At 37.7% G+C, this 25,625-nt stretch overlaps 1 protein-coding gene across 1 annotated transcript in view; it reads left to right on the forward strand.

Annotated features, from left to right (window-relative positions):
• UNC5D (unc-5 netrin receptor D) overlaps positions 1–25,625 on the forward strand; it is a 593,886-nt gene that overhangs the window by 243,852 nt on the left and 324,409 nt on the right. The window lies entirely within an intron of this gene.

The raw sequence follows: 25,625 nt of genomic DNA on the forward strand, positions 1-25,625 counted from the left end.
AAACAAGCAGATATGTAGGGATTCTACTTCCTAAGAATTAAGTTAGACCTACTTGGCCTGCCTAACTCAGATAATTCTTAAGGAGGAGAATCCATTTATTTAAAAAGGCAAATGTATTTCTGATTCTCTGGAAAGAGTTTCATTAGAACATTACCTGGCATTATAATTTAATGGAGGTTCTGATTCTTCCCCCAATATTTCCAATCCGTATTACTAAACCATTGTTCTCTTTTGGCCAATGGTTGTCTTATTTGAATGTGTGTTAAAACCACCTGGAGGGCTTGTTAAAACACAGATTGCTGGCTCCTACCCCCAGAATTTCTGATAGGTTAGGAATGGAGCTAAGATTTTACATTTCTGGGTGATGCTAATGCTGCTGATTGAGGGACCACACTTTTGAGATCCACTGCTGAAGGTCACAACAAGCCCCAACAAGGATAAGTTTGGATACAATTAGCTCCTGTTTGTGGATCCCTGAGCAGTTTAGCATTCATTTGCAGATTTTCACTTCTACCTAACATTGGGCTCCATGACCTTAAAGCATGGCGAGAACTGAGGGGTAGTGATCTCCCAGAAATATTTTATTTCAGTGTAACTTGTCAAAGCATCACTTTGCCTAAAAGTACAAACGTATTAGGTGAGTCAAGATCCACTTGACCATAATGGACAATGGGAGAAGTTACTGATGTAATTGACCTTATCTGTCAGCATATTTGTTAGAAATCAAGAGGTGTTAAATCTAATAGTGCCTCATTGCATTACATGGGAATCTGGGCCTTAATGCTGCATTTCTTAGTGAAGTTCTTTGGCTTGTTAGGAAAGGGCAATAGTAAACATGCGTTATACGATGCATATTGGACTGCTTTTGGAGGAGTTACAAGATCACATGCACTAAACATGCATCTCCCTCTTAACTTTCTTAGCAGCTGTAATCTATGTGATGCATGAAATGCCTCTACCTATGTTACTTGTGCGTTTTCTCAAGGTTTTGAGTCTTCACTCAGAAATTTATTGTATGTCCTTGAGCAAGTTTCTTATTGCCTCCAACTGGGCTTCATTTTCCTTCTCTGTTAAAGGGATAATACCTGCTGTTACTTAGAGTTGATTTGAAAATGAAATCAGATAGCCTGTAAAATGACTGGTATATAATAGATACTTAATTCTTCCCTTTTTCTTTTTATGTTGTTAGCTTAACATTAAAACAAAATAAAATTTAATTGACATTTCCTGATTTCAAACATAATTGGAAAGATTCTTTCATGTCTTGATGTTTCAAAGTTGTTTTCAAGTGTCAGACTAGAGGCTGTCTTAGTTTAAAGATGTAAACTTTAAATTCTGATTCCTTACTCTGTATCATGCTTTCTGCTCCATCTCAACAGAATGACAATGGTTAGCATCTAAGTGTCTACAACTACCACAAATTCTGATACCATTTATCATTTTCAAGGTAGCAAGTTTGAAGGTGCCTTATGGTTCTGATAGGTACTGATAACTTACCAAGTTCCGTTGTGATAAAACCAAGTGTTTACCTTGTCAAGAATCATTCAAGCTGTTTGGAATATGTCCTTGTTGGGGGTGTGGGTGCTACCTGGAAGCAGGAATATGGAGACTGGTTCTTACTGGGTGAGTTGGGGAAGTATTTGAATTGTGCCCTAATACCCCAAATCTATAAGAAAGGGATATGACTGAGGGAAGTCCTCTGCTGCTTTGTAATTTTCCAAGACACTTATTTACTGAGTCCCTTGGGAACCCAATGGGAAACATGACACTATATCTTACTTACCGTCACGTTCCCAGTGGTTAGCCCAGTGTCCACACAGAAAGAGTTCAATGGTTATTTTTTAATAAAAGAGCTTATTAAAATAGCACAGTGGTCGTGGAATTTCTACACAATCCCAAATCATCCAAGAATCTCATGACAGGCTGGCAAACAATTTTTTCAAAGACCTCTTCAAATTTTCAGTAAAGCATGGACATCCTATAAAAAGACCAAGGCCTTGTGGAGTTTATTAGTTGATCAGCTCTGTAGTGGACTGAGAGTCTATCCTTATGGTGATTACTGGAGAGCACTGCTGCATGCTCTGCACCATAGTAATATGGTTGCTGAAGAATCCTCACTCTTTCAGAACAGAATGTTAGAGCAGGACCTTAGAGGTTGCCCAGGGCAATCTCCTCATTGTACAGAGGAGGAAACTCACTTCTCTCACAGGCAGACTGTTTTCTGGCACAGAAATGCCTCCCAGTACCTTTCCCTACCTGGTAATGAACCCAATCCTAAGTTCTCTAATTTAGTACAAATAATTGTTAGGCCAGGCTCTACAGAGGGAACTGTTAATGGTGGTTCTTTACCCTGACAGTTGCTTGCTGCTGAGGCTCACCATGATTGGTATTTGGAATAGTGCTCCCATTTCCTGAGGCCACTAGCACTGACCTTTTGGCCATGGGATTCTGTCCCTTTTCCCTTCAACATGAAATCTTTAATTAATAGCATCTAAAGGAAAGCAAGAGAAAGGAAAGCCCTCTTGCCACTAAGAAAAACCAAGAAGCTGATTTAAAATAATGAGACACTTCTAGTTGGATGAAAAGAGATGTGCCAAGAGCAGAGCCCAGGGATACTGGAAGTGGTTGGTACACATTCAGGGCCAGAGAGGTGCTCCAAGTGGACATCAATGAAGCAAAACCATACAAGTAACCTTTTTAAGGCCATTGTGCCTTATGCAAGCCTCAGATTTCACTAGATTTTCCTGTTGTTTCTTATTATCAAAATTTCTACATAATCCAGAATGATCCAAGAATCTCGTGAAAGGCTGGTAAACAATTTTCTTCGAAGACCTCTTGAAATTGGCAATAAAACATGGAACATCCTATAAAGACCAAGACCTCGTGGAGTTTATGAGTTGATCAGCTCTGTAGTGGATGTAGTAGCATTTTAATTATCTAAATGTAAAAATGACTTTTCTCCTCCCTATTTTTTGTGCCTCTTTTATTTATTCCTTGACCTCTACTCCCATGCATGTATGGGGAAGACATTTCAGAATGTCCATGAGCTGGTAGGTTATCTCCATTTAAGTCATTGATTGATGTATTAATAACTTTTCTTTTTCCTGGCTCTTTTGTGGTATGAGGGGAAGAAGGGGATTACTGGACAGGCTAATTGATCTGACTGCATAAATAATTCTGGCTCCTTAAGGATAAACACCCTTTGTTTCCTTAGTGCAGCTACAAGACTTTTGCATTTACTGATTTGGGGTGTCTTGGTCAGTTAGGTGAGGGTGAAGAATTTCAAGCAGCCATCCCAAACCTGTAACCGGAAATGATTTTGTTGCCAATAACAAGGAAAAGCAGGCTAATAACATTTCAATTTTTAAATTTTTGGCTACATTTTTCTTTCATGGTGAAATGTTATTGAAGTATAACTGCTTGTTGAACACACATTAATCCTGAAATTGGTATTGAATCCAATCACATATAGCTGAATTTGCTGGGCTGACTGCAAAAGCCTTTTGACATTTGAGGCCAAATGTTCAAATCACAAAGCTGAAGGTCATGGCATGTATTAGACAGGGAAGAATTAAGAAGATTCATAGCCTCCACAATTTCTAGCACAGTCTTTATAAACCTGTCACCATCACCAATGCATTATTCATCAGATTAGGTGAAGGAAATGTTTGTTTGTTTGTTTTTAAATCATACTTCATTATGGAGGATGGTGGAGTCAACTTGTATTGTCAAATGGGAAAGCATCGTATTTCAAACTTGGGCCCTTTCTGTTTCACTAATGAGCCTTGTGTTTTGATTTCTAACATATTGTTGCATGTATTTTTAGCTTGATTTTATGCCATCGGACAATCCTATAACTGGAAAACATTGCATGAACATGGCTCATTAGGTATTTTTAGATCTGCTGTGGCCTTTAGACAAGTGTAACTGAACTGGAGGAGCCTAACTAAGCAGGATTTAGCTCCACGATTCATCATCATTGAAAGGGACTAGAGCAACTAGTGAGTGTCAGCCAACCCACCTGAGCAAAAGAGGCAGTCTCTAAATGATTTGGAAGTTTGGAGTGAAGGGAAACAATAAACTTACTTTTACATACACAAACTCCAAATGTACCGACTTGAATTATCACTTTCCATTTACTCCCAGAAAAATTAAAGTTCTCTTAACTGGGCAGTGTGATGCCAGGTACTAGCTCTGCTGCTTGCTCGCTGAGAATGGGTGGGGCGGAGTGGGGGATCGGGTAGCAGGGGCAGCATTGGGTGTTCAAAACATTCCTGAGGCTTGCTTTCCCTAGAAGACGTTATAGTCTCCCCAGGGAGGCTTTCTTGACAGCTTGAGAGACACCAGAGTGGAGCAACTCAGGAATCCTCATGGAAATGTAGGTTAGAACAAACTGCACATCAGGAAATATTCCAGATGCTGCAACATAAAATGTAAAACCTGAACTTGTTAACTGGAAATTACACCAGGACCACAAAACCTCTGAAATACACATGACTTCATCAAATTATTCAAAATCCCATGGGTAAGGTAAAGTTTAAACCAAGGAAATGCAATAGCTACAGTGCTAAACCACAATGCCAATTAATTTTTATTCATTGATTTTTGAGAGCATGTTTTATTTATCACTCCTACATCTTTTACTCCTTTTGTTTCGAGCATGATGCAGAGTTCTTTAAAGATATGCAAGCTGCTTGAAGCCTTTGCACACATATTGGAGACAATTTTCCTTATCTATCTCTATCTGGCTGTTTTTTTTTTTTTTTTTTTCCCTTGCTGTGTTCTGGGCATATGTCCTTCAGGCTAATTTCAATCATCCTGCCCTTTACTTCAGCACATTTAGAAAGCTCATTTGTCCTTACCATCAACAACAGTGAATCACTCTATTTATGTTTTTCTGACTTCCTCCATCCAGTGGTCTATTTGGAAAGCAAAACAGGACATGTGTTCAGGGTGATTTTCCTTATTGAACAGAGCTTTACCTTTTTGTTATTTCATGTTTGCATTTAGGCAAATGAAGAAGATTTCATTGTTCTAGGGATTGTTGTACTTGACACTATGTTTTGAGTATAAAATCTGGTGGCTCTGTGGACATAAACTCCTAAAGCAAGGCTCCAGTATTGCTGATGCGGGATGTTAGCTACCTGGGTAGTTAGCAGAAAGTTACAGGGCTCATTGTCTTTCCCAGGAGCAGTGATGGGTGAGTTGGTTAGGTAATGGACACTTGATGAAGTTTATTTGTTGAAAAGTTCATATCCATTGTTTCTGTCGGTGAGCTGGGGGCCTTTTTATGCTTGAGCTCCCTATCTGGCTTTATATCTTACGTGGTCTACATTGCTTATGTTCGGAATCTCCTACTTGTATGCTATACTCATGTGAAAAAAGGAATACTCCGGTTGCATCTGGAAAGGGCCCATGATCAGAAGTAAAGTGGAGCTGTGTTTGGTGGTGGAGAGCCCATTCTTCACGTGGAGAAGGTGAAAAAAATCCAATATACAGGATCATTAATGAATCCCATAACACATAATAATAGCAATTCCATTCCAGCTGGAGAATATGTACATCCATCTCACCCTCTGAATATTGTTCATACATATCTTTTAGCATTGTAGGAGTGAATAATAATAGAAAATTGTTAAAAGCACATCTTATGGGAATGCAGTTTATAAACACCACTTCATTTGCACTCACAGCACCCCTATGAGTCACTGCTGGGGACTCTGTTTCTCCAGGACAGGGCAGGTGACAGTAAGGAGAGGGCAGATAACAGTGCTTGGGAAATAACTTGCCTAAGATCATAACTGTGGATCTGTGATCAGAATTGAAATTAGACCTGGTTGCCCTATGTAAAAGACTGAAAATATGACCAACATTGAATAAACTATAATAACAAACTGCTTAGCAGGTGAGGCACAACCTTCAGATGTTTAGAATTGGAAGGGGTTTTAGAGGTTCTTCAATTCAAGCCTTTCCTAATAGATGAGGAAACCAATACCCTGGAAAGTTTCATGGTATCTGTGAGCTTTTTGGTGTCCTTAAAACTTGCTTTAGTGCTTAGAAAAGATGATTTAAAGGGTTACTTTCATTTTGAATATTAATATTCAATTTATTAAAATTACAAATTCAAAAACCCAGTTTTCTCTTAAACCTTTATATTCCATTTACAAATCTAATTATTCTTTTACTAAATCTAGCAAATTTAGCAATCCCTTTTAAAGGTTTTTTTTTTTTTTAACAACCTAGTTAATTAAATTGCTCAAATATTTTAAACTGCACTTATAAATTTAATATATTCTATTTTCTTTTTAACTACCTAAATTGTCTAACAAATAGACTTACCCACGTGCTTAAGTAACACTCATCAATCTCATAAATTAAATTTATAAATATGGTAGATCTTAATTCTTCTGTATGTTACAATATTATTTAAGAATTTAGAAAAATTCTCACTGCTACCAACTTGAAATTAGTTTTAAAGCTTATTATGCATCATTTTAAACTTGAATCATAGAAATGATACCTTAGATACTCTGTGTACTCTATGTTGAATTCTCTTTAAACAGCTCTAATGGTATAATTAAAATACCAATGATCAAAATATTCTTAACACTAACAAAATCTAATAATATTATGGGACTAATTTACTTCATTATTTCTGTACTTTATTCTAAATTTCCCTGGGATTAAATAACATTTTCACCTGATAGGAGAAAAAAGAAAGTCATATCAAGGAAAATGGCATCTCTTTCCTAGCATGGGTGAGTTATGGACCCAAAGGAGTAAGAGCAAACTACTTCATTCTTGCCAAAGTCACTGCCCTGTTGATTGGTGTAATCACAGGCTCCAGAATTTATAAGGGGGGTTGGTCTCATATCTCCATCCCCCGATTTACGTAAGACAGCAACTTAGTTTCTTGTTCTCTCCTTACAAAGGTATAACCATCTCGGGCACATAGCTAAAAGTAGATTTTTTTCATGGTGCTTTCTTAAGACATGGGATCTTCTCTGGAACACCACACTCTTATGTAATCCTTCCCATCCCTCTTTGGATTGGATAGAGGCTGAGTCTGTATTTTTGACAAGTGTTTCCTTTCTAGCAGGACTAAAACGTGCATAGTTATTAAAAGCATTTCCAATTGGATTTGTGTTTGTTGCAGCCTTGGATGGGTTCCCACAAACTAAAATCATGTCCCATTCCTACCCACAGAGGACACCCTCTCCTCTCTGCCAAGTGCTGCATCCCAGTATCTGTTCCCTTTACTGGTGTAGCTATCAGACTTCTGAAAAATTAGTTACAAGAGATATAAGACAAACAGAAGCATTTATGCAAATTTGAAGTCTCTAAAGCTAGTATGGAAATACAACAGTTTAAACAGTCTGTTAATGATCATTTTTTCAAACTGGGTAGGGGTTATGTTGTGAAAGGTGGTACCTGCCAAGGTTTTTCTGAGGCCAGGGTACCTGAGTTTGCCCCTTCCGCTCCACTTCTTAGTGCTGTGTGATCTTACAGAAGTCAATGATACCTGTTTCATCTGTAAAATAAGATTTGCTTTATAATACTGCTGTTTGAATTAAATCCACTAGAATGAAAGCTTCATAAAGACAATTATGAACAAAAGACTAGCCAGGTGTGGTGGTGCACACCTGCAGTCCCAGCTACTTGAGAGGCTGAGGTGTGGGGATCACTTGAGCCTAGGAGTTGGAAGCTGCAGTGAGCTCTGATTGTGCCACTGCACTGCACTCCAGCCTGTGCAACAGAGCAATAACCTGTCTCAGAAAAAAAAAAAAAAAAAAAAAATGACAACAGTTTTGTCTGTTTGGTTATTGCTACATTCATAGCATGTAGAGTAGTGCCTGGATATTATATATACTCTGAAACCATTTGCTTATTTAGCTAAATGTAGAGTGCTTAAAAAGTGGGTGGTAGAAAATGTGCAATAAAAGTTGGTTTTCTATTATGCTTTGGTGACAACCTGCCCATAGTCACTTGCAGATTTCTAATCTTATACAGGTACTTATTTATTAGAAAACAGTTGGCTGGGCATGGTGGCTCACACCTGTAATCCCAGCACTTTGGGAGGCTGAGGTGAGTGGATCACCTGAGGTGAGGAGCTCCAGACCAGCCTGGCCAACATGGTGAAACCCCATCTCTACTAAAAGTACAAAAATTAGCTGGGTGTGGTGGTGGGTGCCTGTAATCCTAGCTACTCAGGAGGCTGAAACAGGAGAATAGCTTGGACCCGGGAGGCAGAGGTTGCAGTGGGCCGAGATTGTGCTACTACACTCCAGCCTTGGCGACAAGAGTGAGACTCCATCTCAAAAAAAAAAAAAAGAAAAAAGAAAAGAAAAGAAAACAGTTGATTAATGATTCTCTTGCCAATAGTTTCAAACCTGTATACTTATTTGTGATATGTGTTATTATCATCACCTGGAGAAGACCCTTGGGAAAGCTGAATTATACCAACACTTGGGTGCCCAGGTTATTTGTAATTTTCCGGGATTGTAAGTCATCTTTGCTGTACTGCTCAGCCTATCTGCAGCTTTCATTTTTCACTGGTTTTTCTTTTTTCTTTCCTTAAGCTTCCTTATTCCTAATCTTGATTCTCTCTTAGACTTTTTCCTCTGTTTCCTTTTTTTCTTCAACTTTTAAATGGAGGCAATCTTTGAAGGTCAGTCTTAACCTGCTTATTTTTATAGTTCATCTAGCCTTTCTGGCCCATTTTAGTGACTCATGTAGCTTTTTTATCCCTACCCCTGGGCATCTCCCAAGTCATAGGCTACTGTGTTCCCACACATAATAGTATAACATTTTTTTCACACATTTGAAATATGAGTGATTTTGAAATCCTCTTCTTCCCCCTCCAGAACCCTGATAACAGAGCCTTGTCTGTTCTGCCTTTACAGTGATTTTCGTGTCTGTCACTTCCTTCATGCAATCCCCATATGAGTTCTGGCACTTATCCATCACCACCTGGATAGTGATGGTTTTCTATTTGGTTTTTCACCTTGGGTAGATACCTCCTCCAGTCTACTGTATATATCACTGCCAGGATTATATTCTTTATGACAAGGTCAAATAATATTTCTTGGTTGGGCACGGTGGCTCATGCCTGTAATTCTGGTACTTTGGGAGGCACAGGTGGGCAGATTGCTTGAGTCCAGGAGTTCCAGACCAGCATGGGCAACATGGCAAAACCCTGTCTCTTCAAAAAGTACAAAAAATTAGCTGGGTGTGGTGGCATGCACCTGTAGTCCCAGCTACTTGGGAGGCTGAGGTGGGAAGACCACCTGTGCCTGGGAGGGCAAGGCATGGTCAGCCAAGGTTATGCCACTGCACTCCAGCCCAGGCAACAGAACAAGACCCAACCTCAAAAAAAAAAAAAAAAAAAAAAGTATGCTCAAAAGTCACATAAGAGTCTCGATCCTTTTATTTTCAGTTGTATTTCTCCTTACATCCTTTTCGTGTGTCTTTGTTTCTTTATGTGAAACTCAATCTACTCATCATTCTCTTAATATTGTCTTCTTCCACTGTTATAAGCAGAATAATGGTCTCCCAGAGATGTCCTAATCCCTGAAACTTGTGAATATGTTAGGTTTGATGGACTTGAAGATGCTACTCAGCTGACCTTAAAATAGGAAGAGGATCTGGATTTCTCAAGTGGGCCCAATGCAATCCCAGGGGTCCTTAAAAGTGAAAGAGGAAAGCAGAGGAGAGGAGTTAGAGGGGGATGTTATTGCAGAAGACGATGCAGAGAACTCCATCCACCATTGTTCATTTTGAAGGTGGAGGAAGGGACCATGAGCCAAGGTATGTGAACGACTTCTAGAAGCTGGAAAAGGCAAGGAAATAGGGTTATTTTCCTACAGTATCCAAAAAGGAACACAGCCTGCTGACACGTAATTTTGCCCAGTGATGCCTGTATTAGACTTTTAACCTTCAGAACTGTAAGATGATGAATTTGTGTTGTAAGGCACCAAGCTTGTAGTAGATGATTTGTTATAGCAGCAGGAGGAAACTTGTACTCCTACCTTCATGCTTTTTACTCATGCTGATCATAATGTTGGAAATAATCTTCCTCTTCACAAGGAGTTACCGAAGTCTAATAAAGATGTCAAGGTCCAGTACTAATCTCACCTGCTCTAAGACTTCCCAGATTCTTACAGTCAGAATTCATCTCTCACTGTCTCCCGAACATAAGTAAAACCTTATGTTCTGTATCAGCACTTTCTTTCTTATTAGATATCTGTGTATGCAAGTGTGTGCCTAACCTTGGATTTGAGTCTCCAGGAAGTAGGATTTATATATAATTTGTCTTTGCATCCTTCTGCCTCATCTAATTCATAAAGCTTTACGCTCAAGCCAGTGCTTTTTGAATCAGATTGTAAAAATGCAACACATTGGAAATGGTACTAAACATTAGAGTCCTAAATGCCCACAAGAGGGTGATATTTCCTTTAAAAAGTCATTTATATTTTCCCATGAGATGATTTCTCATGGACACCATTCAAAAATGGAAATTAAATTTTTAGTTGAAAATGAGAAAAGTTTGGATTTCAACAATCTTGTATTTGCCATCATAATTTATGATTTTTCATATTTTATGTAATGAGAATTTCATTGATCATATAAAAAGAAAGGTTGGTATGCACATATATTGAAATAAAAACAATCTCTTTGCCTCATAGGACTTATCTAGACAGCACAGCTGCATGCTCCCAAGTGTAGTATAGGTCAATGGTGGATTGTGTTTCTTTGAGCATGGTTGTATTATGCAGTATATTTTTGGAATTTCTTTCTGCAAGAAGTGAGGAGAAATGGGGAAATTGTACCACTTGCTGCAACTTAATTTTACTTGGAATAAAAATTATTAAACTCAAGGATGCTGTCTCCTAGAGACTCTTGGACAAGGGTGAAATTCCAGGTCATTCAAACAACTATAAAATTAGCGGGTGAAAGCATTCCTGATACCTTGTGAGGTTTTCTCAGACGGCAGGTTTTGAGTGTGTAAGTTCTGAAATTTGTATTCCCTCACAGTTTTTTCTTAAGATGAATTCCTTAAAACATGCCCGTAACTCAAGTGCCAATTGTCTTTAAGCACTGGATGGATAGTTTGTAATTTCTAATGTCCTTTCCTGAGAACTCAGCCGAGGTTACCTGTTCTCTTCTCAATGCTGAATTCATCATGGGTCTGTGTTCTGGGAAGATCAGGAAGTGGGAAGGGTGTGGACACACCAAATTAGCTGGTTTCAAAGTGGGAGTGGATTGACAGTTTGAAAGCACAAATTAAGCTATAAAGGCAGGGTAGAAGATAATTTAAATTCAGCTGCAGTGCATGAGGTTGTTGGATTCATCCTGTTAGGTATGCAGCATTAATCTTCAAACTAATCCAGAACCATTATTTTATATTTGAAATCTTCCATGCCATAATGAAACTATGACAGGAAAAAAATAAATAATAAATAAATCAGACTTGTTTGAGTAACCTATCAATAACTGTCTCCAAATATTTAAAGAACTTTCAGATAGTGAAGGCAGAAGATGTTCTCATCCAGTGTCTATTTTAGGGCAAAACTAGGACCTTTGGGCAGATGTTGGGGTAGGGTGGAGGGAATAGAGCTCATTCAAGATTACCAAGCACTATCTCCCAACAAGAGCTGTGAAATCATGGAGTGTGTTTCTGATAACAAAAAGCTTTCGTCAAATGGCCAGATGATCACTTTTTAGTGGGAGATTGTTTGGGAAGTAGTATTAGGTAACCAATGTTATATTTTTTTCTACCAAATCTAAAATTCTGTGATCTTATCAAAAGGATATATAAACAATCCCTTTACGAATTCTTTATTTCTCTCAAATTCAGAAATGTGTCAACTTTTTCCTTAAGGATAACACAAATTTTAAAATTATTAAAGCAGATATTTACCTGCTTTTACCATGAATTAGATAAATTTCTCAACATCAAAACCAAGATGGCATTCAGAATGTAATAGTTGAAACTAACTTAGCCCGGGAATGTGTTGATTGCATAGGGATTGCCCTATATCAGAGTAATGAATAACTATTGAGAGCATGTGAAGATGCAGATAGACAGGGATAGGCAAGTACTTTTGACCATTCCCAAAGACAGAGATCACTAGCTCTCTTTTACCACTTTTAGGGTTCTCTTTGTTTGCCTGCACTCCTTGAGAAAATCAAAATCATCCTTCACGTTGGGTAAAATAATACATTGTTGTAAAAGTTGGATTTCAGTGCTGATTGTTCCTATAAAGGAGAAATTAGTTGTCAAATGTGGACATTCAGTTCCCAGCTATCTATTGTATGAGTTGAAATGAGTTGTCAAATTTGAATATTCAGTCCCTTGCTATCTCAAATATAGACAGCCGTGATTTCCCCATGTTGGGAGTGTTATTGTCCGTGTCCTCTGTCTCCTTGAGTTATTACATTCATGTGTAAACATGTAGGACAGAATTTTCTATTTTTTAAAGTTATGTCACCACTTAGAATGGTTTGCAGCACTAACTGCTTTATCATCTGGCCAGAAGCAGCAAATTGCTCTGGGACATTTAATCTTGCAAAGTGATTGGAGTCACATTTTGCCATCATTCCTGAATAGCAAGACATGGTGTCATTGAAGACACCTCCTGGCAAAGAAGGTGTGATTTTCACAGGACAATGCTGATGACTTTTTAATTAAGATTCTTGTCTTCAGCCTGCTGCCTTACCAGGTGAGTTAGAAGAAAACTGAGAGTGTGGGGGAGTGCTTGGGAAACAGGAGAGCCCTTGCTAATTGGAGTTAGAAATAGGAGAAAAGTGGCCAGCAAAGCCTCTGCAGAGAGAAAATAAATATTCGTGCTGTGTGGAGGTGGGAGTTAGAGAGGGTGGTAGCTGATATGAAATAATCTATTATTGCACCTTCCTCACTAAGTTAACAGGGCTCTTGTGATATAACAGGAGGCATCAGCCTATTCACATCAAAGAGAATGCAAGTTTTATGAACAACATTCATTTAACAGAACTATATAGGTAAAAACTTCTCCTTGTCAGCAGGAAGTATACTTGTTAGTTAATACTTGAAGTCAAATACATTGATTTAAGCTCGGACAGCCCATTCATGTTCTATGAGTCTCATTTTCTTCATTTTAAAGTGGAGGTAATATTTGCCTAATAGCATTGCCTTGCAAGTTAAAGTAAATGGAATAATGCATGAAAGCTCTTAGCCTAGTATTCTTCATATGGGAAGTAATCAGTAAATAGAAGTAAATAGTATCTTCGGAACCAAAGCTAAAGAGCCCACAGATTACCAAAAACATTGTCTTCATTCACTGGGACAGCCCATATCGAGTGTCTATGTTTGCAGGGAAAGGGACTGTGTAGTCTTAATTTAATAACTTTCTTTGCTTCGGAATACTCACTTAATGTACTGTCTGTGCCTTAATTTATTTACCTTTCCAGAGCACGATAATACCAACTCCTCAATTACCTTGTAGAGAAGTAAAAAAGTAGAGATTATAAATCTATGTAATATTTCCATTTGACTAAAGCAGGGCATTTAAGGAAAACTACAATGCATTTCCCCAGAAAGATCTGAAAGACAAATATGAGGTTTCCAGCTCAAAATCAGATCTCATGACTTCATTATTGAATTTGTACCTAACAGAGATCATAATTTTTGTATCTTATGAAAGGAACAAATATCAAAATGTGATACAGCTTTAGGTATATGTTAGAGGCCCTTTCTTGGTTGTATCAGAATAATGGAAAGGACACTGGACTTCTTGCCCTTCTTCGATGCATGTCACATAATTATTAAGCCACTCCTCATCTTTCAGGTACAGTTGATGAAGGATGTTGTAAACATAGAGCTGGACAAATCACTGGTCTCAGTACATACTTCTTAATTTTGATTTTGAATGACTTTTCCACCTGAATATTAAGTAGAATTATGAACAAACATCCAGGAGCTAAGAACAAAAAGTACATAAATACAACTAGTAATTGAGGAGACAAACATATATTTAAATAATTATAGTTCATTGAGGCAGGTACTAATGTCGGTCTGTGTGAAATGGCTTGTAAGCATCTCAGGATGGTATTGGACATTAGAGAAAAACTCTTTTAAATATAGTTTTGAGGCTATAACATAAAATCTTAGGTAATTTATTCATTAACATAACAAACATTTATTGAGCATCTCTTCTGCAGGTCATGAAACCTTTTTGACCTAGGGGCCTTGGCCATGGATCCTGATATTGAGATAATGGTCTAGCGGGGGAAGGAATATGTACATATGTGTACTTAGTGTAAAGAATGAGCATAGGCCAGGTATGCTGGCTCACGCCTGTAATCCCAGAACTTTAGGAGGCTGAGGTGGGATGATCACCTGAGTCTAAGAGATTGAGATCAGCTTGGGTAACATGGTGAAACCCTATCTCTACAAAAAAAAAGCAAAATAAATTACCTAGGCATGGTGGTGCATGCCTTTAGGCCCATAGTTGGGAGCTTGGGGTGGGAGGATCACTTGAGTCGATGAGATTGAGGCTGCAGTGAGCTGAAATCACCCCACTGCACTCCAGCCTGGGCAACAGAGCAAGACTTTCTCAAAAAAAAAAAAAAAAAAAAAAAGAATAAATAAAATAAAAATAAAAAGAATGAGTGGAGTTGGTATGGCACTGACTTGTGAAGCACAACTTAGCAGCATTGGGTGAGAATGCCACCTCCAAGGCCTTGCATTTGTATTGTGTGTGTATCACTTAGGCATTGAATCAACTGTTTGGGGTTGAGTTCCCATTTTATAACTATAAAAACTAACTCAAAGAGATTTAAAGACTAGTCTTAACTTCACACAGCAAGTTATCAGAGATCTCAGCACTTGAACCTGACTTCTCAATTCTAGTACCACAGGGCTAATTCCTCCATCACTGCTGTCTGTTCTATCCCTCCCCGCCAATACTGAGTTGTTGCTTGAGAAGGAATATTCTGTGACCTTGTTTTGCAGCTAAAGGTAACAGAAACTGTTTAGCTGCTAACAACCTTTTCATCTCACATTTGTTTCAAGCCCTAAGATCCAAGTAATAACTATACCAGATTTCTTGAACAAATGAATATTGCTATTGACTTATTTATGTCACAGAAGGTTTGATTAAAAGATTTCACAGGAATAGGGAATTGAGGAATTAGGCAGTGTGCATTCTCCTCTCAGCAAATAGAAGACACTGCATGAAGCTAGTAATACTTTAACAAAGCATTCAGTGAGGTTTTTTTAATAATTAAAATGAATTATAACACCTTGTAAACCAATGTATAATATTGGGGAAAATAAATGAAAGATTTTTATCTGTATCAACTCAAGTTCCCCAGTGGACCTTAAAGAAATGAATGCCAAAAGAAAAATAGCAAAAGCATCTAAATTTTGCTATAGCATATGTTATTACTTTACACCTTTCTCTTGTTAGCTTTTCCTTGTGTTTTTTCTTTTTGTTTTTCCTCTTCCATGGTTAAGAAAATTAATATTCTAAGATCTAGCAAAGCTATTGTGATGCAGTAGACCACAACCACTTCTTCGTTTCCCTTAATGAATTACACAAACACATACTGGTAAAGACATCTTTTGCCTGGTGGCTATTATAAAACGTGATGTTTGGTGAGTGTTTAAAGACTCACTGAGTTATTAAAAGAGGAAGCTGCCATTACATTGAGATATATTGATGCCTTATTGTGGTTTATTGCCAACCATGTAATGACTAAATAAATTAAACAAAACAAAATAAGCAGACATCTCAGTGTTTTCTTTGTGAATCAGTACTAGACAGGTAAAGCTGTTACATTTTCTTAGTTCATATCTTTAAGAAGTTAAGATAACAAGAACAAACTGAAGAACACAGTCTATAAGTATATAATGTTTAAATTAAGTTGCTACTTATGTAGAAACGAAAGATCAAATCTGTTGTAAGAAGGCAAAATAATCTTGATTTGTATATTTAGGAGATCTCATCAGAAGAACACCTATTATTCCTATAGGTAGGCAAACTCTCATGGTGAAGCAGTTGTGTAGCAGGTGTGGGCATAGGTGGGGAACCTCCACTCAGAAGAGGAGAAGGTTTGGTGAGCATCAGCTTAGGAGAATAGCCCACAATAATGGTGTGATGAGTGATTTCTGGAGACATGAGTGGGTTGGCAGAATGAGTAGAAAACTGATAAGTAGTCTTAACCTGGGATGAATGTTGGAGTGGGATGAAGGTACAAAAAAAACGCCTATTCAGAAAAACACTGAGAAAAATGTGAGGCTTTGGATCTTGACGCTGAGTGCCCTGGTAAGCAACCAGGTAAACTATAGCCTTGTGTTTTTAGGGGAAATCAAGACTGACAAAAATGATAGCACACTTATGGGAAGGGATATGGGAAATAGAGACCATTCTGGGGGCAAAAAATAAATAAAATAGGGCATGCCGTTTCTATCACCATAAAGCCCCAAGATAAATTAAAGTGAGAAATATTCTTTGTTCAGAAACCCTGAACAGAGAATTCTCTTGAAGCTCAAAAGAGGAAAAGTGACTTACTTAAAACCATAGAAGTATTTAGTTGCCAGGATGAATAGAGAATGCAGGCTGCTTCTCACCTTGGACATTATCATATGTTACTTGGCCTGACATGAAGGGTAGTGAGTAGAGAGTGGGAAAGAATGATAGATGGAAAATAAAGCGTTTCATCCAAATTTTGGATTTTCCATAGGTAGTCAATGACACCAGGTGGGAGTAACAAAAACAAGTCGTAGAGGCGCACCAGAGTTGGTCTTATCGGGCTGCCTGAACAGTAAGCTAAGTAAAATAGAATGTGAAAATAATATTCAAGTTGCCAATTGTAGAATGTAATGTTTCTTTAAATGTGATTACACTGATAATAGATGAGAGAACTTCCAAGAAGCAAGTGAACCAATGACCTTGATTACAAGGGAAGATGCCAACCTCAGCTGACAATGCAGGAGAAATGAGAGATAATATAGTATTTGGAACATGTCTAGGGAAGTCACCTGGGGATGACCTAGAGGACGGGGAGGGGAGAAGAATAACAGCACTGAAGAAAAAGAGCCAGTTGAAAAGGCTATTGCAAATTAGTGAACCCAGATTTACTCTAGAAGGTAAGTTCCATGAAGACAGGAATTTTTGTAAGCTTTATTCACTGCCATATCCACAGCTTTAAGAATAGTGGCTGGCACATGGTATGCATCCAGTAAGTATTTGGGAGGCGGAATGGTGAGAAAATCCCTCACATAATTTTTTTGCATGCACTGCACATTGACACTCACCCATTATTAAAAGATACGTTCCTAATACATTTTTATGTTGAAAGAATTCCCTTTACAAGCTGAAGAGTCCCCTGCAGCTCTAAGAATTATGTGAAGCACATCTAATCATTCACCTTATTAAGTCAGTGTTCTCAACTGAGGGCACTGAATGGTAGAAGGTTGAAACAACCATGATGATTACATTATTATATTCCATTTGTTTTGAGGCATTCAGTAAAAAATCTAACATATGTGCAAACAATTAACAATATAACAGTGATATTTTTGGCTATTTACAGAGTGTGGGTAGATGTGTGTGTCTGTGTTGCTGTAACAGAATATGTGAGACTGGGTAATTTATTGACAGAAATGTATTAATTTATTAACAGAAACTTATTGGCTCTGAGTTCAAGGGGTTGGCATCTTGTGAGGGCTTTCTTGCTGTGTCCTCCCATGGCAGAAGGGCAAAAAAAGCAGGAGAGCAAGAGGAGGCTGAACTCATAAGAAACCCACTCCTGGAATAACAGCATTAATCTGTTCATGAGGACAGTGCCCTCATGACCCAAACACCTCCCATTAAGTTCACCTCCCAACACCACTGAATTGGAGATCAAGTTTCCAATACAGGACCTTTGGAGGATACATTCACACCATAGCAGTGTGCACATGCACTATAGGATGTTATATCCAGATGTACATCCATCCATTTACATCCATGCAATGTGTTCATAAGAGATATTACCAACTGTAATTTTCTGCTTTATATTCTACTCACCGTTTCCTAGTTGTTTACCACAGTTCTTAACCATGTCTATTTTCTGATCCTTCATATATGCAAAGACAAAAGAATTGTTCCCTTTTATTTGATATTGTTTTTATTTGTTTTTAATGATTTTTCCATTTATGTAGCTACCTCAGCAGAACATCAGAAGTACTTTCTACCACCCAAAATAGAGATAGCAACTGTTGAGAGGTGGACTGTATAAATATGAGAAAAAGACCATTCCAGATATGATGTATATTATATACATATAATTATTATATGTAAGTTATAATTACTATCGTAGTTGAGTTTGTACACTTTAAATATTCCATAAACTTCTCTATTTTTACTGGCCTATCCTCCAATAAGGGTGAAGCTGTGGGACTTCCTCTGCGTCAGCAACCTTGGAGGCCCCCTGTGGTGATTGGCACCATCACAGCCTGGCAGGATTGGGGATTCCTGAGTTCTGGATAGAGGAGGGGCCCCTCTGACCTGCTTAGAACTGTATTTGAGCAGAAAATAACCTCTCATTGCATGAGGTCACTGCGATTACATTGCTTGTTGCAGTAACTAAGATAATAAATTCCCTTGACTAATAAAACTTTCTATAAGGCTTCAGTGAACTGACCCACTCCACAATAGTGGAAAAGAGGCTAAACAGAGGAGTGAATCATGCACATCCCCTTAGGTGGGGCATTCATAATCTGAGTGTCAGTAGGTGGGTGAGGTCATTCATTATGTAAGTCACTTAAATCCCGGGAGGGTACATTGTAAAAAGGAAATGGGGGTTGATTTCAGTGGTTCTCTCTGGATGAGTCTCAGAGGCTGTAGCTGGGCCTTCAGTGTTTATGTGAATAGCAGTAAATACTCTGGGATAAGGGAAGGAGCGTCTCTGTTTTGTTCTGCTTTTATTTTTCCTTGAACTTGAAGAAAAGTATTAAGTAGGAGGTGAATGTGGGAGTCCAGACTTGGGACTATCAGTATCAGTCAAACTGGGGGGACCTCAGTGAGACAGAGGGATAAAGGTGGAAGGAGAGCCAAATCTGTGTCTGCTGAATATCCATTTTTCTGCACATTCTGCTCTTTTTTGTTAGGCATGTCTACACAGCAGTCAAGTGGAGGCCCAGAAGGGGACCTAAGAACAGCCACCATGGCCACCCAGAGCCTTGCCACCTGCTTGCCTGTGCTGGCTCTGTCTGGGGACTTGAACTTTGGGCCTCTCTGTACTTGTGTTCTTGATTTGCGTGAACTCCCACCTTCTACAGCCCTCAGGCTTATCTTGTGCCTGTAGCCTTTCCCAGTGATTTCCCAAAGGAACTGAACTATAACTGCTTTTGCCAGTACTGGCTTCTCTCAATGGGCTGGTGGGAAGAGAAGGGGGTTGGAGGTACATGTCAACACCTTTTTCCAGAATTACCCATCCTGAAAACCATCTGACTACTTTGCATTGTGTTTTAACAAGGGGGTGGGGACAAATTGGTTTGGATACAAATTTTTGTTTTGAGTTAAAAAAAATTACAGCATAGATGCATCTTCTCATAGACTTTACTTATGACCATAATGACCCATCTCTTTTTCTGTTCTGTGCATCTGTGGGAAGTTTGCAACCAGTGTTAAACTTGGAGTAGAATCATTTTTTTTCTACTATGGAACATCTGTGAATCACCAGCTGGCAGGGGCTAGCGCCATCATTTTCAACTAATGCTTACTGAGTACCCACTAGGCTCTTGGTCTGAAATAAGCAGTGAAGTTACTATATTGAAAGCCTTTTGAGGACAGTGCTTTTGTCATCAGTGACTCTATCATCTGGTAGTATCTTGCACAGAAAAAGACCGCAATTAACAACATCTCTTGCTCTGGATTTAAGTCAGTTGTATTACGTGAAAGCTGGAATAATTCTCTTTGGCTCAGGATTGTTTGCTGTCTTCTGCTGTTGGGTTAGGGCCATTATTTCTGCAGTTGCCTTTTAACAAGTAAGCCTTCAGATGACTCTACTGCAAACAAAAGTCTGGGAACTGAGTTGGGCAGTGGACCTTCACAAGCACAGTGGAATAGGCAAAATACCACTCCCGACCCCAAGTTCTAATTTTGGCTATGCTGTGAGGTCAACTAGACACTTCCCCTCTTTGAGCATTAGTCCGTTCATCTAGCTATAAAGATGTATAAAAACGCTTAAAAAGTTTTCTTCCGACTCTAATATTTGATGACTCTCACAACATTTTCTCAGGGAAGTATTTTATGGTGTTGTATATGATATGCCAATAAGGAGAAAGGAGATGTGTATCTTCTGTGATTTAGAACATGAACACTCTCTGGCCAACACTGTGAACCCTACCTCCAGGGTCAGAGCAGTAGTGTCTGCTGTTCTCACCACTGCCAATGAGAAGTGTCTTCCCTTCATTTATTTCAGAGCCAAGTTTTCCTCCTTTATCTTGTACCCTGCCTTCTGAAAGGCTACTGTCCTAGAGTAGCCTACAATGACATTTCAGACCTCTCCTGAAAATTAAGGCAGCTCACCATCTATGGCAGTTCAGTCCTGTTTATTTTTCTTCTCAAAGCTCAGGCTGAAAAATAAATGAAGGATTTTGCATATATATATTTTTCCATCTCTTTCAAGCTTCACAGCCCAGGGCTTGGACATTGTGTTGTGATGCTTTGATCACCCATTCTGGCATTAATATTGATTTCCATTCTGCTTTCCCCAGCCTGCTTTGCTCCTAGACTTAGGTCCTTCTCTGCAATCTTTGCGTCTTATTCCTTCTGTGATCATTATAACAGGGCATTCATTTGAATCTTTATCATCGTCTGTCCATTACATTTACTAGGCAGCCTCCTTGTAGGTTCTTCTGGTCTATCTGATGTGCTGTACTTGAAAAGATACTCCTTCTCATCTTAGGTAATTTTCTTTGTGCTTTAAAAGTCATTTGCCTGCTTTCTGTGAGTCATTTCATTTAATTTTGAAATTATTCCATGGCCGAATTTTAATGTGTTCAAGCCTTAGAATGTAGCCCTTTTCTCTTTGATTAGTTTAAGAATGTCCTTTTCATTTCTCCTAATAATTTCTAGTTTGAATATTGCTCCCATAAGGCTGAGACTCATAGTATTTTATTTTTCTCTTTTGTCTTTTTTTTTTCTTTTTTTTTTTTTTTTGTCTTATTCATTACGTGTCATTTGGATATTTACTGGCGTAGTTTTAAAATCTGCATCACATCATTGAAAATCAACCTCTGGTTTCTTTTTTCACAGAATGATTTTTATGATGCTCACTATTTGAAGACGCAACTGCTGATTATGCTAATGTTTGTACAGAAAGAATTATTCTTGAATTGGTATGTGGAGAAAATTTGGATGAATCCATGCACAGGCTATTCTGACACCCAATCGAAGACAATCATGTGTGGCTACTAAGTAACATGGAAAGGAAAAAAAATGTTTATAAAAATCAACTGAAAAGTAAAAATTCATCTAAAGTCTCATGGCCCCTAAACTTAAGATTGCATATTTATTATGTAATTTTTACCAAATAACCACTAGATAACACTCAGTGGTAATATTCAATACATAGTGCAACTTAGAAAAAATATGTAGGAAGTCTTGAATGCTTGCTGGTGATCACAACAAACAAAAGCAATGACCACTCTTACTGAGTTTCTATTTATATTTTTTTTTCTCAAAGCTACTGGTTAAATAGGAAGATAATCTTAGGGCATTATTATTGGTAAATAAAAGTAAATATTCAGGATGGATTTTGAATCCCATGCTAGGGAGCTGATATCACTAATAGAAATGAAGAAAAGGCCTTATATTAAGCAATAATTTCATTTTAAGCGAAGAATTGTGTGCAGATTCATAATTCATGCCCTGACCAATTCTCTTCCTTCCCATTGTCATTAAATATTGACAGCTCTTAGTCAATATTCAGAATCTCTATTCCAAAATTAGATAAAAAATTCAGATTAATCAACACAGATGGGTGTACTTCTTCAAAAATTTTTGAATTTTTATTTAGAGTATGACACAATTTGAAATATATATATATGAGAAAGCTCACATGAGAAAGTCAACACAGTGGTTTTAAATATTGATGATTGGCTTTGTTCTTTCAGGTTGGTAACTAAGCAACCTTTTAACTTGATGTCAGAAGTCGCATAGGTTAGAAGTACACATATGAAAACCCTTTTTCCTTCAGCAGCTTATAGAAAAAATGACTTTTCTTCATAAATGTTGTGATGTTGTACATTAATATCTTAGATGAAAACATATAAGCAAATTTAGCTTTACGTATCTATTCTCACGAGGATTCTTATTTCAAAATGCTGTGCTCCCCCAGCCCTTGCTGACTTGGTGCTAAAGTTATTTATTCCTATAAGAACAAAATGTCAAGCATAAGACCATGCTTTACTTACAGAAATGTAGCTGTCTCATAAGGAGAAATCAGCATTGAGTCCTGATCTTTAATTTGGGTTTTATTTTAAATGCTTTTCAATATCAGATCTGAAACTGATGGTATTGAAATGTGTTAATAACATTAAACATTCTATGCTTTTTGATCAAGTGTGAGATATCTGAGGAAGCAAAAAGTCAAGTACAACATTCTTTAACCTGTTTTTAATTAGATCATTAGGGATTTTAAGCTCTATTGGTTGAATTACACTGCAGCTCCTCATTCTTAGCTATTGAGTTTATTTAAATTTCATTTCAAACCAGGCATTGTAGAAGAGGGTTTTAGAAAATTTTCTGAGTGAAATAAAGGGCAAGTCTTTGGAGAGCATGATGTCTTTTTGGAATGAGAGACTTAGAGAAATTTTGTCTTTGAGGCTCAGAAATATCAGTGTAGTTTACAGAAACATCTTCAGTACTGGATTGCAGCATTTTTCTTTTCTAACTGTTAAAAGTTTACTCATACAGGCTTTGGAGAGCTTTATCCCTGCCATTTGGTGGTGTGGAAACACATAGAACAAGTGAGCCTATAAGCCTGAGGCAGAAAGTTACATGGAATTTCTAATAAATCGTTAGCCACTAGGAGTCTTTGATTCCTTATGAAGGCATTTTTTTTTCTAGTAGAGAAGGACAACAAACGAATCAGAAATCAAGATTCCTGATCTCCATATCTGATTAGTGAGACAAAATTGTCAATCCCGTGACTGTGGAGCCCTCTATTAACAAAATGTACTCTATATAAAGGTTTCTCAACTTAAAAATAGATTTGTTCCAGCAATCCCACTATCATATATATACCCAAAGGAAAATAGATTATTTTACCAAAAGACATGCACACATGTATTCATTGCAGCACTGTTCACAATAGCAGCAGCATGGGATCAACCAAGATGCCCATCAACAGTAGACTGGATAAAGAAAATGTGGTGCATATACACCATGGAATAGTATGCAGCCATATAAAAGAATGAAATCATGTTGTGTGCAATGACATGGATGTAGCTGGAGGCCATTATTTTAAGTGAACTAATATAGGAACAGAAAACAAAATACCATTTTTCCTCACTTATAAGTGAGAGCTAAACATTGAGTGTATGTGGGAACAATAGACATGAGGGACTGCTTTGTCAGGGAAGGGAGAGAACATGGGTTGGAACGCTACCTATCAGGTACCATGTTCACTGCCTTGGTGATGGCATCATTTGTACACCAAGCCTCAGTGACACACAATTTAACCATATAACAAGCCTGAACACATAGCCCCTGAACCTAAAATGAAAATAGCAAAAGAAAAGTACTTTAAAATGTGGTGATCTTGCACTCTGTTCTCTGGAATGCACCATTAATGGACTTACTTCTACTGTGTGTTTCCAATGGCAATCTCTAACAAATCACTCTGAGTTATCAGTGAAGTGTTATAAACATATTCAAGACAATTTTAGTCTCCAGTATTTTATTGTGTTGTATTTCAGTAGCAAACTAGTAATTTAGATACAAAATGTTGAGCACATCAGCTTTCTAGAACATAAATTCCCTATATATACTCTTAACAGTATGTGGTTCCACTGCCAAACACTATACTTCCAATGAAAAGAAAAGCTAAAGTCATAAACAGTAATATATGTATTGCCACTTTTAAGATAAATGAAAAGTCTACTAAGTTAAATTCTAAACTAAACAAAACAACCCTAATACAATCTGGACTATCTTGTAGAAGCAAGGCTTTGTTTTGTTGTAAGAGATGTCAGTGAGACTAAGAATTCACACTGGATTTTAAGGATTGTCTTGGTGTTATAGTGACTTGATCCTTTTTCCTTGGTGGAGCTCCTGAGGAGTCCTCGTGAGTTTTCCTGGCAGAAAGAGAAGATATGTTTTTTCATTGTTCATTCCTACTTGTTATTGCAAAACAAAATAATCATTATTGAACAACTTTTTTTAATTGCTATATGTGAGAGTTTATGTTTTTAGGATATGTCTACGATAGGAATTGACAAAGATTTATGTTTTTGAGGCTTACATTCTAGCAAGTATGGAGTAGAAAAAACATAACTAAGCAAATTATAGAGGTGATAAGTGCTGTGGGACAAACAAATAGGGCAAGATAAAGGAGATCAGGAATGGTTACCATTCATATGGAATAATAACTCCAGACCCTTGGTCTGACTACCTACAATGATAAAGTTTCCTTTCACTGAGATGAGGAAGAATCTGGTAGAGTTTGTTTGGATGGAGGTGGAGGATAAGAAGTTTGTTTTTGGATGGGGATGGTTTAAGATGACAATTAGATCTCCAAGTGGAGAAATGCCAAGTGAAGATGCAGAGGGGTGTCTAAACATCTGCAGTTTGTGAACTGAGAACCTGAGATGTTAATAGGTTCCAGCAAAGTGTCTCTGTGGCAAAATCTGCAGCAAGATGATATAATCTTGGTTGAAGCCAATTGACTTTATTTGCTTTCTAACACATAAAGCGGAGCATATATTTTATCGGACAAACATATCCTACCAGAAGAGAGGATTGACCTTTAACATTGAATAAAGTGCTGACCGCCCATCTTATGAGGCAGAGAATTTGGAGAGCAGAAGGCAGAGTTGTAATGTCATCCCTGTTTTTTATCAGAGCTGAGGCAGTGTGTATTAGTGCAATATAAAATGACAAAGGCGGAGGTCACAGTGAGCCATGATCATGCCACTGCACTCCAGCCTGGTGGTGGAGTAAGACCCGTCTCAGAAAAGAAAGAAAAGAAAACAGAAAATGACCACAAAAAACTAAAATCAAAACAATCAAAACAAAAACCTCACCTTATAGAGTAGACTTGTACCAAGTCTTCAGCCCCTACATGCTTAGCACAACATTTCCATTGACTTTCTGTATTTTGTAGTATTGAACTTTAGAATAAATTTTCTAATTGCTTCCCTAGCTGTTACATCTTTGTGAACCATTGAGTTCAGGTATAAAGTAGAGATTACTCTTAAAAGGTATAAAATTGAAAAAAAAGTTAAAACAAAAGACATTAAAGACTAAATCCTATCATCTTGTTAATCAATGGTTTCCACTAAAAAGTTACCTTATTAGTATCCACATACATATTTAATAACTGGATTTTGCAATGTGGATTGAGTTTTATATTCTCTCTTTTTATTTAAC

This window comes from Theropithecus gelada, chromosome 8, assembly GCF_003255815.1.
Source record: "Theropithecus gelada isolate Dixy chromosome 8, Tgel_1.0, whole genome shotgun sequence".
Lineage (NCBI taxonomy): Eukaryota > Metazoa > Chordata > Mammalia > Primates > Cercopithecidae > Theropithecus > Theropithecus gelada.